Below are 15,792 nucleotides of genomic sequence, written 5' to 3'. Positions count from 1 at the left end.
GGTTAAATAGCACTTCCTTATTCACTTTCTCCATACCATTCATGATTTTATTGACCTCTTTCTTATCCCCCTTAGTCATCTCTTTTTCCCAAGCTGAATAGTCCCAGTCTCCTCATATGGAAGCTGTTCCATGCCCCTAATAATTTCAGAATCAGAGCACTGAACTTTACCAACTTCCCTCCGACACTCTTTATCAGGATATAGAGCTGCCCCTTTAATAATTTCATCCCTAAAAGATGTTTCCTGAACAGTGTGCTCCTCCGTATCAGTTAGCTTTCCCCCAGCCCTTAGTTTAACAAATCCTCTGCAACCTTTTTAATTTTACATCCCAGCAGTTTGGCTCTATTTTGGTTTAGGTGGAGCCCATCCTTCCTGTCTAGGCTCCTCCTTTCTCCAAAGGTTCCCCAGTTCCCAATAACCCTAAACCCTCCTCCCTACACCATGGTCTCATCTATGCATCAAGATCTTTCAAGTCTGCCTGTCTTTCTAGCTCAGTGCACAGAACTGGAAGCATTTCAGAGAATAGTACCATGGGGATCCTGGACTTTAATCTCTTTCCTAGCAACCCTAATTTGGCCTCCAGGACCTCTATCCTACCTTTCCCTATGTCACTGGTACCTACATGTACCACAACCATGAGTTCCTCTCCAGCACTGCACGTAAGTCTGTCTAGCTCTCTTGTGAGATCCTGCAAGGTACAAAGGTCATGGGTATTTACCGTGCTGTTCTCACAGTCACCACAAACCCAATTATCTATATTTCTAATAATCCAATCCCACATTACTATTACCTGCCTCTTACCCATGACTGGGGTTCCCTCCCCAGAAGGGATAGCCTCCATGCAAGAGGATACCATGACATGAACTGGAAGGGGGGTCCCAACTATGTGACTGTTTCCCTCCCCTTCAGCTTGCTGTTCTCCTTCCCGAAGCTGTCAGACTAGGGGTGGGACCATTCTATTGTGTCCCTAAAAGTCTCATCTCAGTACCTCACAGTCTCCTTTAGATCCTCCAGTTCAACCACTCCAGTATCAAGAGCAAATACCGTGTCTCTGAAGGCCATGAACTGCTTGTACTGCATCCACACATGCCACTTACTCACAAGGCGGGTAACCTTACATGCTGCATTCAGTGAAATAAGCTGGATAGTCCCCACTCTGCTGTCCTAGGCGCTGCATGAACACAGAACAAAAGGACAGTCCCTGCTTCATAAAGCTTGCAATCTAAGTATAAGACTATCTTAAGAGACAACAGATCGAAAGAAACAGACTAATTGTAAGAAGATAGCCTAGCTTAAGTAAAGGTGATAAGCAGGTCTGTCCTAGATAAAGGAATGTGCATTTACCTCAATTTACACATTAGCCATAAATAAAGCTATCAAACAAACCAGTGGGGGTTCTCTTGCACCTGAACTTGAGTGACAGAGAATCAACATGGCTCCTGTACCCCAGAGACACATAAGAGACTGAATCCCATGGAGGGGGGGGGCTTACTAAGTTTGATAACAAAGACAATTCTTTGAGAAAATAAGGAACACCTAAGACGACAAGGGAAACCAGCATTCCTCATACTTCTGTGGAATGTGCTCACTGAGGGACAGTCAGCAATGCCGGCCAAAGTAATTGGTGAGCAAAACCATCTTAGACAAAAAGACTGTGCCTTGCTAGACAAGTTTTAGACTTTTATTTACTTGTAACCATCTTTACCTTTATTTCTTTTAGTTTGCATCACTTATGTCCTGTTGTTGATAAACTCATTTTATTTTAATCTAAACCAACCCAGTGCTGTGTTTGAACTGAAGTAATTGTTAACTCCAGTTAACGTGGCAAGCTGCTGGGTATTGTCTCTTTAAAGGAGCAAACAAACCTTATTATTTCTCTGAGTGGTCCAGAAGAGGGCTGGACACATCAGGACAGACAGTTTTGGGGAAATTCAGGACTGGGAGTGTGTTAGGATCACCCAGCAAGCAATTACTAAGGCTGGGGAAAACCAGAGTGGGGCTGTTGTGTTGTAGGCAGGCTGCTAGGGTCAGAGAGCTGAACCAGGCTGCAGAGCACAGATACTCATGGAACTGCACGCTTGTCTGCTGGCTGTTGGTGTCTCAGCTGTGAGCCACAGCAGCAGAGCATATAAAGTATTACTGAGGAGGTGGTGACAGCCCCTTACTGGTCTGGACTGCATTCCAAAATATGACACTTATCAAAGACTGTTTTAGTCGTTTAGGAATAAGGGCCCGATCCTATCCCATTACTCTGTCTCTATCCATCTGTTGTCTCTTAAGACAGTCTTATACTTACTTTGCAAACGTTGAGGCAGGAGCTGTCTTTTTGTTCAGTGTTCATACAGCACCTAGGACAATGGGGCCCTGGGCCAGGAATGAGGCTCCTACGCACTACAGTAATACAAATAAGAAATAATGATATATCCTATTGCACTTCTGTGGGCCTAAATTCTTTTGGATACTTTTACCTAATAGAAATTCTCAACACCTCAGAAAGGGAGTGCCCCCAACACACACAGCCCACCTCCATTACTTACCCCACCTGGGCCAGTTGCTGTCCTTCCAAGCAATGTGGTTTGAGCATTGGCCTCCTAACCCCAGGGTTGTGAGTTCAATCTTTGAGGGGTCCACTTAGGGATCTGGGGCAAAATCAGTACTTGGTCCTGCTAGTGAAGGCAGGGGGCTGGACTCAATGACCTTTCAAGGTCCCTTCCAGTTCTAGGAGATTGGTATAACTCCATATATTTATTTAACCTGGGCTCTGCAGCATAGATCTGTGAGCAAGAGAAATGTCCCCTGTTAGAGGTCTGAACAATTAACTAGTTAAAAGGTGATGATGTTGGAATTGATCTATTTGCTGCTGCGGTAAAGCCATACAAAAAATGCTTGTAAGCACAGATATGCCCCAGAACTGAAACATGGCTTCTTCTTCTAATTTCAATCACGTGATTTACATTTGACTTCAGTGGTGACTTATAGACCCAAATAGCAAGTCTTAAAGTTACTAATTGGAGCACCTGGGTTCAAGGACAAGTTTTAGGATTCCACTTTAGCCTTTACCCTAATAATAATCTTAATACTTGGCCCATCTGCCTCACTTTTTCTTCAATGATCTGACAGTGCTGTACAAACATTACTCCAAAGGAGGAAAGGCAAAGGATAATACAGTCAGCACTTCACCAACAACTGAAACCAGGCCAACTTCAGAGAGACGAGAGGGAGCTATATAATACCACACAGAAAACACAAATTACACAATAATTTAGTAAAGAAAATTAGATCCAACTGAAACTGCAGGGAGGTAAAGTGTTAATATCCATGTTGGAATTTGGCCAGAAAATGGAGGTTAATCCCCAAGCTTATGAAAAGTGTTATGGGACTGAGGACCACAAATTGTCCAGTACTTGGTTTTACAGCTCAGCTGAAAGGCAGCTGCTCCAGCAGCAAAGCACCTCCCAATTCCATGTCAGGGCACTGGCTGGTTTACTGACTTAAAAGGAAGAGTGCCACCTACTGAATCCCACTCCCACTCCTTGGTGCTTCCAAATCCTGGCCTGGCACAGGGAGAACCGATACAATCACAGGATGAGGAGGCATGGCTGCAAATCAGAGTCATAAAAGTGACGTGCTCATAATCACAAAGGAGAGGCCCACATTTTACTATATAATCCTGATTCCCAGAGAGACATTTGTATCAGTTCTGTTGCTAATAGGGTGACCAGATAGCAAGTGTGAAAAATCGGGGCACTTTTTGTGGGGGAAGGGCATATGTAAGACAAAGCCCCTAATATTGGATGTCTGGTCACCCTAGCTGCTAACTTGCTGATGGGAGGATATGCTATTGGAACTTCATAACACCAATGATAATAAACTGCAATACATTGGCACTTGGGTAATGACCATGATAGTTAAGTTTCCAAAACAGTTTCCATTAAAACCTTCTATTTATAGATGCTCGGGTGTTTCACAGTCACCCTATAGGTTGAAATTTTCAAAGATTTATCTCTATCCTGTGGTCATTTTATTTTTAATTGAGCAAAATCAGCATTGTATTTTTGAGAGAAAATGTGAAATAAAACACTTTTGCCAATATACTGTGCATATAAAATCATAATTTCATTATGATGGCTACAGCCAAGATGGCTGAGGTTGGTAAATTGTAATTTGGCATTGAGTTCTCTTTCCATACAATCTTGGTATGATGTTTAATGACAGCCAATCAGAGGGCACTACTTATTTCCTGAATCCAGGTTGCTTCATTATACTCTATAAAATATAGTTAGCAATGAGAGGTAATTACTGATCTACTCCAGTGTTTTGTGGAAGAATAGTGAAAATATGCTTTCAAATTTGATTGATTCAAGGAGAAACAATTGCAACTATAGCAACAACTTGTCTGAAAAGATTAATCTGAAACTAAAAGGAGTAACACACTGAACAGTATGCTTCCATGACTTGCTGAAAGGACAAAGAATTACTCCAACTCAAATACATTTTCTCTCCATAAATACCTCACCAAAGAAAAGATTTTATTTCAGTGAATTGTACAAGGATACCAAGAATTATATTTGAGCCTTCTTGAAACATGTGATGTGACTTGTTCATGTAGCTATCTCTGAGGAGAAAATAGATAAACTTCTTAAAGCTAAATTAATCTCCAATAAAATCTTAAATGACTTACTGGAGATGAATTTGGTCCATTGATTCAGTATGGGGTTGGTTTGATTGTACAATTCTTCTGTGATAAAGAAGAAGAAAATTCAGTGTCCATTGAACTGAATGTTACAAAATAGGACTTCCTCCAACAGCTCACATTATTTTGATTAGGCACTGATCAGGCCGCAGGTGGGAAATGGACATCAAATCTAAACTGAGAAAGTGTGCTTCCACACCAGATGGGTTTTAGGATCAATTTTTAATGTCAGACATCTGTGTACAGTGAACTGCTCCTTCTCCCACTGGCACTGGTGTGAATCACAAGTAATGCCATTGAAATCAGTAGTGTTCCACAGTGTAAAAACAATGTGATAGCAGAATCGGGCTCTAGAGGGAAAATTTTCAAGGACACAAATGGAAGTTAGGTATTTAACTACCATCAACTTTCAATGGGAGTTAGGTGCTTGCCTTTAAAGTCTTCCCGTATATCTTTTAGGTGATTAAAGAAATAATCTGCAATATGTCCAAGAAGTAATAGTTTACCCTTTTATGAAGGCCTTTTTGTTTATTACACTGATTTCCAAATCCTCACCTGGTTTAAACTGATGTAGCTCCAGAGAAATCAACAAGGCTATGCTGATTTACACCAGCTGGGGATTTGCCCACACACATCTGCAGTAAGGAACATTTAAATCATGCAAATTGCTCTGGCAGATCTGCTATGGCTACAAAACAAACAAGATGTATTGCAGGAGAATGTATCATGTTAATGGTTGCAGTTCTTTTCAATGCTTGCACTGGTGCTTTGACCTTTTTCTTCTGATTGCCCCAGTTAGGTTGCTTACCATGAGCATGCACAGCCCTCTAAAATAATTGAACTAAAATCCAAAGCCAAGGAAGCTCATCTGGTTGCATTATCAAGTCTAAAACCTGGCCAGATTTTCCTAAAGGGCCGCCAACATTCACACTCCTTTCAGTGAACGTTGGACAGCAGCATTATAGTTCGGAAGCCAAGTGTCACTTAGTGGGTTCCACTGAATTTTGTGTTGAGCTTGTGGGTTTATTCAAACACAGAAATGCAAAGCAAAAAGATTACCAGGAACCTAAAGGACAGAGTTTTTGCACAGCTCCACTACAACCTGATCCTATGAGGTGTTTAACGCCCTCAGCTGCAATGGGAGCTAAAAGTACTTGGCTTTTCACAAGATTAAACCCTTGGGGAGCAGGACAATATGCAGTTTACAAAAGGCATATGGAAATACTGTGTAATTTCAAAGGAAAATATGAGTTTACAAAGCTTTGCAAAAAAATAGCAAATGAACAGCAGCTCAATCCTGTTCCCATTGAAATCAATGGAAAATATCCTATTGATTTGAGTGGGCACAGGATTGGGCCTACAAGTTATAATTTAAAATCTTTTAGTAACTCTTGAAGTCATTCCTTTTAAAAGTAAAGTCAAACAATACAAGCCACTGTAGGCTATGTTTTCAGAAAATGCATTTTAAGCATCTAATGCTGTGTAATAATAATGCTATTGCTGACACATACTGCCAACGCAAAAAGAGATGTTTGCATAAGAATAACCTCGTGCAGTCATAGATCAAGAACTTTCAAGTGAGCGCTCAGATGTATTATCATATTATTTCTATAGCACCACCAGTTTGCAGAGCAGTGTACAGCAAAGCAAATAAGTTTCTGCTTCAAGGAGTTTACAACGTTAGGAGACATAGCAGCATACAATGGAATGGAGAGCAACCACTAAGTGGTGCATGGCTATTGTACAAAGAATAGTTCATAGAATAAGTGAGGGAGGGGGGTGAGTTTTTGAAGGGAAAGGCAGGAAAGGAGCTTGAAGAATATTGATTAGGAGGCTTTTGTGAGTATGAGGGTGGCACAAAGAATGAAGTCTTTGTTGGGGATGGAGAAAAAGGGAGCTGTTAAGAAAGAGCCTGGGAAAGAGCCCAGAGGAGTGGGAAGGGATATGGGAGGCTCTCAGGGTGGAAAGGTGCAAAATATTAAACAAAAAAAGTGTGCCATTAAAAAAAAATTAACAAAAATGGTTTGTATGCTCATAATTATACCCTGGTCAATGCTCTCTTTGAGAACTGACACGCACACACACACACACACACACCTGCCCCCCGCCCCACACCACACACATTTGAACTACATAAGTGGCTTATAAACAAGCCTGTTTTCTTTTCATTCAAATAATCATAAAAATTAGGGCTGGATTTAGGGGCCGGCGACACAGGCAACCACCTAGGGTGTGGGACTTGGGAGGCGCTGGGCTCATATATTTACAGATCCTAGCATACAAATTTATCGTCTTATACGACAGGGATAAATCATGCATGTAAATCATGCATCCAACTTGTGAAATTGGCTACAAATGCAATAAAAAATAAGGTATTCAAAAGTTTAACAAATGCAGAGAAGGCACTGAAGATGCTCCTCGCCTGGGGCACCATTTGGTCTAGGGCCAGCCCAGATCAAAATGACAGTTGCAGGAAATACTCTGGTCATTACTGATACAAGAACCAAAATGTGGATTTCTTTAATGCATCACCATGTTTTGGGGGTTTTTTTCAGGGAAAGTTTCAGCAATGCTTTTTTTTTTTTTAATAGTAGTATTTTTGGTACTGTCTCACAATAACACAGGAAAAGCTTCAGCCACTACACAGCAGAAAAATTTAATTCTTCTTTTTTATTCAGGAAAAAAAATACCATAAAAATACCCTACAAATTTTGAGGGATCAAATAAGACAGTTACAGAGTTAAGACAGATTTTCAGGTGAGATATCAAATGAAATGGAGATCTAGTTGACTGGTGAAAGAAAATCTCATTTTTGCCTAAAGGCTGACAAATTGTAATATTTTACTTATTAGTTTTATGCAACTTAGTTGCTGGTATTTAAGAATGCAAAATCTGTGCTTGTTTCTTCATGAGGAACACACAGAACCTAGTTGAGGAATGGATGGCTGGAGGGCTGAGAGGGAGTGGGAAGGGGAAAAATGGTTGCATAATTTTTAAACTTTACTTCTAAAAACCTCTAAAGGTGCTTTTTAAAATTTCAAAGTCCCATTTTCAAAGAGATATCACAATCAAGCCTTTTGGAATCTTTTCAAGACAGCAAAGAAGAAGAAGCGATCACAGATCAGGGTGTGAGCAGAGCTAGAAACTGAGCAGGGCAGGCACAGGAGCAATCACAGCTGCAGAAATCAGCATTAAGCAACCCTCAGCGTCACCTGCTGGGTTTAAGAGCCCATCTGCTGGTTCCTCCATCCTATCAGGTGGTCTGGCCAGGCAGGTGATTCAGCTGTGAGCCCTCTGTTGCTCACTAGGGAGGTGGAGCTAGCTGGTCCCCGGTTCAATTGCAAGCCCTAATTCCTGACATATCTTCTGATAACACTTCTCATCTGTACATCTCACAGCACATTACAATAGTAGGTAGGTTTTATTATCCCCTCTTACACATGGGGAAATGGAGGTGAAGTGACTTGCCCAGGACCATACAGCAGGTGGGTGGAAGAGCTGGGAATAGGGCTCCTATGCTGCCTCCCTTGAGTTCACTTTGGCTTTTGTAAGCCATGTCAGCATGGTGGTAAGGGCAATGTGACTGCACAATGAATTCCTCCTACTGTAGTCCACAGGGAGTTTTTACTGGTGGGTTCTGCTGAGATTCTTCCAGACACATTCCACTAAGGACAGAGAAAGGCATCTGCCCTGGGGCCTAATAGAATGGTCTGTGCTGCCATGCTGTAAACATGAGTATCTTCCTTGTCTCAGGCTTTCATTCTATGGCTTTTCAGGGGTGCTTAGTGACTAGGGGGAGAGTGTCTTGGCTTGGAACAGCTTCCCCTCATGCCCTCCCTGAGGGAGAGCAGGAGAGAAGTAAAGAGGAGTTTTCCTGTTTCTTTGTGACTCTGTGCTTCCCTCTGTTACTCAGTACAAAGGGAAGCAAAGTACAGTACAAGCAGAAGGGCACACAGGGACCTGAATCTGCAGACCAACATGACCTACACTCCTACCCTCAGAGCCTGGGGGTGCCTCCCGGCAGTGTGTGTCTGTGGATTTTGAAGGGGAGAATATTGGGAACAGTGAGTGGATGCTCCCAGTATTCACTCACTATTCCTAATATTTTCCCCTTCAAAATCCACAGACAGCATAGCATGCTCCCCTCCCAGTTTGGCACATTCCCAAGCAAAGATCTGTACAGGAGTTAATGCTGCTCATCCTAATCCACAGCTTCTGACCCTCCTCACAAAGAGCAGGTAGTGGTTAGCCTACGCCTTCCAATCTCCTGAGTGATTCATAGAGCCAGGGAGCAGGAGGCCCAGTGAACCATACAGAGCTGGTGAGAGGCCTTGCAGATGCCCACAGAACTGCAGATTTCCCTGTGGATCCTCAGACTTCACAATTTGAAGGCAATTTGACTCCCAACAGTTCCCCACAGAGGAGAATGAGGCTTTAACTTGTGGAGTTTTCAGAAGGGGAAGGAAGAAAACGTAGTCTCTGAAGAGGTCAGCAATGACAAACAAATATCACCCCAGTGGGTTAACAATGGTGATTTCTAGCTACTCTACAGTTTGACTACTGTACCTCTCCTATCAACACAAAAAGAGCTTCTGCTGTTACTACAGCACCCCAGGAGCATGTTTATTTCATAACTTGCTGTTTGTGACAAACCTACCCTGCAAAGACACCCATCCTGATACTCTAGGAGATTTTCAGCAACATGCCAGTCAGGTCTGAGGTGTGTGGAGAGGCACAGAGGAGGACTGCTCCAAACAGAATAAATCAGCATTTAATTTAAGCCACTTAACGGGTGGTCCATTACCACACAAGCAGAAGAGGAAAGAAACAGAGCAAGGATAAAAGCTTTTTCCCTAAGGCTCCAATCCATCATGTTTTATGAAGACAATCACTGTCAGCACCAAGCCTCACTAATGAGTCTTGGAAAATCCAGTTGACAATCCGTAGTCAAATGTTGCTAATCACAGATTAAAGTCATCTCCTTCATGAACTCAGAAATTCCTTTCCTTGGCTCCAACAGTAACAACAACAGACTACTAGTTGGTTAGTGTCCTGACAGAAATATCTGCATATATGAATGGCAGGTCCCTAACTGCTTCCTATAAACACTGCACTAAATCTGGGAGGAACTCAAATAAGAAGGTATATTCGAAAGCTAAAGCGGGTTAATAAATCTAAGTTGTCACCTGCTGTATTCACCTCATTAGCAAACATTACAATAACCCATCTCAGCATTAAAACAGAAAGCTGTGATGTACGCCAGTCACTGAGCAAAGAGGAAATAGAAAGTGGACAGGATCCTTCCATTTTGTTTTGTTTTAGCCAATCCCATTTTATTTCAAGCTGTACATGTGTGAAGCTCTGGGTGGAGATTATTTGTCACTAACAAGAAATTCATAGATTTATAGACTCTAGAACTGGAAGAGACCTCGAGAGGTCATCGAGTTCAGTTCCCTGCCCTCATGGCAGGACCAAATACTGCCATGAGGGCAGGGGACTGGATTGAACTGATTTAGATTGGAGCCATCAGAAAGTTTAAGTTAAATTTAAAAATAACAGATACAGAGCACTCAACACCTAAATAAATAGCACAATCTTACTCTAGTGCCTAAATTCCCTACTAACTCTGATTACACGACAATACTTACATTTATTTGATTCCCACAAATGGAGCATGAAGTACAACAATGATCCCTTCTGGCTTTATAGTCTGTGACAGCAACAATCTGACTGCAGTGTCACACAGTCCAATTAAACACACAGAGCACTTAGAATATAGCCACTGTACGAAATGACCAACCACCCCCCAAAAAGTTACAGAAATTGGATGATGTGAACTTGACATACTAAAGGTGCTAGAATGCCTTTTAAAAATGTACTGCAGATACTGAAATTAAGAGGCTGCCTCAAATATACTACTGTATTAAATTACACTAGTGATCAACTACTATATAACAAACCATCTGCTGCCTTTCAAAAAAAAATTGCATCAGCTCCTTACTTCATACTTTTCCCTGTCTTTCTGTGAATTGGATTATTTCCCCAGAAAATGCCCTCATTTTGCTTATTCTCTCTCTATTCATGGTATTATCACATTCAGATGTGGGGGCAGAATAAGCCACTGTAGTGTTGTGGTACAGAGCTCTGGATTAGCAGTTTGCAATGAGATTGCTGCTAATCTTCTGATACCTTTGGTAAGTCAAAGAAATGCCAGTGCAGCTACCTCTGGGGGGAGAGATTGCTCAGGGCAGTGCTGTGCTTTAAACAGAGAGGAACCCCAGTTAACAAAGGTAAGTTGGACAGTAAACAAAAGTAAGAACCACATGTAAACCTAGTGAGTTTGACAAGAGCTTGACCGGGAGGGGGGTAGTGACATGAAAGAACACAAAAGGTTAGTCCTGCCGAAAGCATGTTTAGCTGATAAGGATTAACCCCAACTGTACCTGCCTATGCCAGGAAGAAAAAACGCTGCCTTCTAGACTTACTGGGCAAGTTGGCTGATCTTGACTCTGGCTTTAGTCTAATGATGAGAATGGTTCTAAGGGGAAATTCTTTCTATGGAAAGGTCATTATTTTCCCACACCTTGCCTAGAGCAAACTTTTCATTTTCCTAGAAAGGCTCAACAGGGGCAACCCTAAAACCTTCAGATCTCTGTTCCAGGGGCAGGGGTGGCTCTAGGTATTTTGCCACCCAAGCACGGCAGGCAGGCTGTCTTTGGCGGCTTGCCTGCGGGAGGTTCCCGGTCCCGCGGATTTGGCAGCACGCCTGTGGGAGGTCCGCCAAAGCTGCGGGACCAGCGGACCCTCTGCAGCCATGCCGCCAAAGGCAACCTGCCTGCCGCCCTCGCGGCGACCGGCAGAGCGCCCCCTGTGGCTTGCCGCCCCAGGCACGTGCTTGGCGTGCTGGTGCCTGGAGCCGCCCCTGTCCAGGGGAGAGGAGGTTTCTCTTAAAACTGAAAGCTTCAGGCCAGGAGACCACTGTACTAATATTGTGCACTTCCCACTTCAGCAACACTAAGCATTTATATAGTGCTTTTCATACAATAATGAATGGAGCTTCACAAAACATTGACAGGCAATAGGTAGGAAGTAGTATTCTACTTGTTTTTCTCTACAGATGGAGAGAATGAGACAACAGTGTACTGTAGGTACTTACACTGAAAGTTTACTGGTCATAGACTACACTGTGAACCACTGTCAGAGGTGAGATTAAAACTAATTGGTCCTGCTGCCCAGTCCCCTATTCAGTCCACTAGAAACACCTTTCTCCTAAAGCTGCTGCCTTTGCTCTAAGTCAGGGGTTACCAAATTTGGTTCGCGGCTTGTTCAGGGTAAGCCCCTGGCAGGCCATGAGACGCTTTGTTTACCTGAGCGTCTGCAGGTACAGCCACTCCTACTGGCCATGGTTTGCCGTTCCTGGCCAATGGGAGCTGCGGGAAGTGGTGGCCTGCTCTATGCTAACTCTCCAGGGGAGATATGTATGCAAAGAACCTCACAAACTAACAGTTCCGTAGTTTTTAGTACCTGTTCCCTCATGCCACACCAGGTATAAAACAAAGTTTTGGTTTTCAGGAAATTCCATTTTCCCCACCTTCTCCACAACTTCACTCTCAGTGTGAATGGTACAGACAGATACATGTGGCTGTAGCACTGTATAAGCACTTTGAGAGAGAGAGAGAGATTTGTATGCAGGCTTCTGCCATTGAGGGGTACCTAATCACTCAAAGCCCACAAGCCTATGCTATATACCAATACAGATTCCTATCCATATCTCATTCATCTGGATCATTTCAATTCACTGAGGATGGAGGAGGAGGAAAAATTTTCACAAAATCTTTTAAAATGGGCTTGGATCCCTATAATTTACACAAACCACCATCATTCACAACTAGACTCCATGTAACTATCAACTTCCTTGATAAAAGGACATTGTGAGCCAGATCCTCAGCTTCATAAGTGGCTGACTGCTACATCAAAGTCAATGGAGTTATGTTGATTCATGCCAGCCAAGCAGGGGCGGCTCTTGCCATTTCGCCGCCCCAAGCACAGCGGCACGCTGCGGGGGGCGCTCTGCCAGTTGCCGGTCCTGCGGCTCTGGTGGACCTCCCGCAGACGTGCCTGCGGAGGGTCCACTGGTCCCGCGGCTCCGGTGGACCTCCTGCTGGCACGCCTGCGGGAAGTCCACCGGAGCCGCCTGCCGCCCTCCCGGCGACCGGCAGAGCACCCCCCGCAGCATGCCACCCCAAGCACATGCTTGGTATGCTGGGGCCTGGAGCCGCCCCTGCAGCCAAGGATCTGGTCCTGTGGTTTCAAGAGTGGGTGCTTCTAATCTTCAGCAGCCAGAAGTTAAGTGCTTGAATACATATTGCAGGAGGAATAAAATCAAAGGAGGTGGTAGGATTGTAGGCACATGGAGTCTTTCCACTGACTAAAATGGGAGTTGGAACCAACCCTTGCTAAGAATTTCAAATAAAGCAAACTCCTATCTAACTAGACTTCACTGTGAGCTGTGGATGATCAGCACCTCTCAGGAACAAGCCCCTAAGATTGTATTCTAAACTAGAACTATTTAAAAGCCATGCCATTTCATGCTACTTTTCCTAAAGAATTCACACAGAGCTGCTCAGCTCACTGATCACTGCCCTACAGGAGGGCTATTAGCCTTCAAAAGATTAATTATGAGAGTTCAGTCCAAAAAAAAAAAAAAAGTGAAGTCCCTTTACAGGGCAATAACAATTCAGGGGACAACAGCACTTCATGCAAGTCACTGAGCCTTTTCCATTGTGGCTAGATTTTATTTATGCATAACATATAGGAATGAACAGTAGAGGGTGTTAGCTTAAAGGAAAACTCCAGTGTACTAGAGAACATATTCTAGTCACTGACTAATTACAAAGAGTAAATCTTTATAAAAAATTCTTAAGTGCAATTTTACTCAGAAGTAGAAGTAGATCAGTAAAAATGACACTATGGAGTAAAAGGTCTATTTTATCTCTGTTCATGGATAGACATGTGCTCCATCTGAAAAAAAAAATCCTAACTACTAACCCTACAAACTCACCATAGCCTCAGAGAGTCAGACTGGGTTCTTTCTTTCTCATGCTTCTTCAGTGCAAATTATGTCTTCATTATACCTAGGCACACAGTGACAACAGTGCAGCCTCTTTGCCTTCAGTCGATTTGCACAGATGGGTCTGACTGGAACTTGACCCTGCAATGTACAGAGCTCTCCTAAAAAAGTTCTTGACACCCTTAGTTCCCACGGCTCCAGTGGGAGATTAGGGACAGATTTTTAAAAGGGATTTAGGCACCTAAAGATGCAGCTAGTCACCTAGTCGGATTTCAAAAGCACCTACCACCTAACATCTATTGGGAGCGAGGCACCTAAATGCACCTATCTGCATCTTTAGGTGCCTACATAACTTTGGTGCACAGAGCACATCACAGGAGCACTCATCACCTTGTAGGACTGATCCCTAAGCAACCCATTCTGTTCATGTTATACAAGAAGAGACAGAATCCAGCTCACTCTCTTAACTGCATTGGTTTTGCTGCATTAATAATAGCAAAAAGCAGCAAAGACTTATTTCCGTCACTAACGTCAGCAAATATGATTTGGAAATCACACAACAAGCATATCTGCTGAGTAAGAAGATATAATTTTACATAGTGTATTTTCAAAGTAAAATTGCATTGAAGAGCTTGATTCTCCATGCACTGTTTATGTCAGCCGTAGGAGTAGGCAATATAGACTGAAGAGAATAAGTACTGTAAACAGCAAGAAAGAAGTCACTGTCTTTATAATTCAGCAATTTAACATAAAACTGAAAGAACTGGCTTTGGCGTCAGAAAGTATCAATGTAGTTATTCCCTGATAAATTCTATCATTTAAAACCATTTTTAGGTTTGAATTGTTAAATTAACTATTACATTAATCCCTCAGAAATGTGTAAATAAAGAACTTTCCTTACAGCAGCTCAGTAACTTTCTGGAGTGGGATTTTCAAAAGCACTTAAGTGACTTTGGGCCCAGATTCTCAAATGAATTTAGGTGCCTAACTTTCATTTATTTTAATGTCTGCGTATAAACACATTTGAGTATTTGGGCATTGGAGCAAGAGGCCTAGTAACTTTCAGTGAGAGACTTGTGCTTCTGAGGGCACATCTACACTGCAAAAACAAACTAACACCAAAAAATCCAAACCCCATAGCAGTGAGTCTCAGAGCCCAGGTCAAATGAACTGGGTTCACAAGGCTCACGCGATGAAGCTAAAAATGGCAGCATAGAAGTTCCTGCTCTGGCTCTGAAATCTGGTGAAAGGGATCAGTCTTAGGGTATGTCTACACTACCTGCCATATTGGTGGGCAGTGATCAATCCAGCAGGGATCGATTTATCGTGTCTAGTCTAGACACGATAAATCAACCCCCGAGCCCTCTCCCGTTGACTCCTGTACTCCAGCACCGCAAGAGGTGCAAGCAGAGTCGATGGGGGAGCGACAGCAGTTGACTCACCACAGTGAAGACACCGCAGTAAGTCGATCTAAGTACATCGACTTCAGCTACATTATTCACGTAGTTGAAGTTGCATAACTTAGATCAATCCTCCTCCGCCCGCCCCCCGCCCCCAGGGTACACCAGGGCTCAGAACCCTAGCTCCACCCAAGCAGGAACATCCACTTGCTATTTTTAGCCTTGTAGCTCAAGCCCTGCAAGCCCAAATTGGGCTCTGAGACTCACTGCTGCAGTGGGTTTTTTTGCAGTGTAGACGTACCATAAGTCACGCAGGTGCTAGTAAAAACCCACCCCCTAATTTTCAAATTTAAAGGCAAAGCTGATTCTTCCCAATTCTTGCATAGTCATACAAGCCCTCTTCTTGTAATATTTAACAATCTCCCCCTGAGATACACCTGCCTCATTCAGTGGAGGGAGATGGCTGTTTCTGTTTTAATTCTGTAGCTCTGAAAAGAAAAGCTGTTTTAAAAATTCTGTAATATATATAGTACCATATTTCTGTATTACTGTAACTTCTCACTGAATTTTCCCTTTAACTAGAATTAGAGGCTACAGTTGGATCCTAGATTCACAAGCATTCATCCACT

General features: G+C 42.9%; 1 protein-coding gene across 3 annotated transcripts in view; it reads right to left on the bottom strand.

The window, feature by feature from the left end:
* The window catches only part of CNGA3 (cyclic nucleotide gated channel subunit alpha 3), a 104,718-nt gene that overhangs the window by 62,836 nt on the left and 26,090 nt on the right, over positions 1-15,792 (bottom strand). The window lies entirely within an intron of this gene.

Source organism: Mauremys reevesii, linkage group 1, assembly GCF_016161935.1.
Source record: "Mauremys reevesii isolate NIE-2019 linkage group 1, ASM1616193v1, whole genome shotgun sequence".
Taxonomy (NCBI): Eukaryota; Metazoa; Chordata; order Testudines; family Geoemydidae; genus Mauremys; species Mauremys reevesii.
The sequence above is the reverse complement of the archived record's forward strand: the minus strand, read 5'-3'. Positions and strand labels throughout refer to the sequence as shown.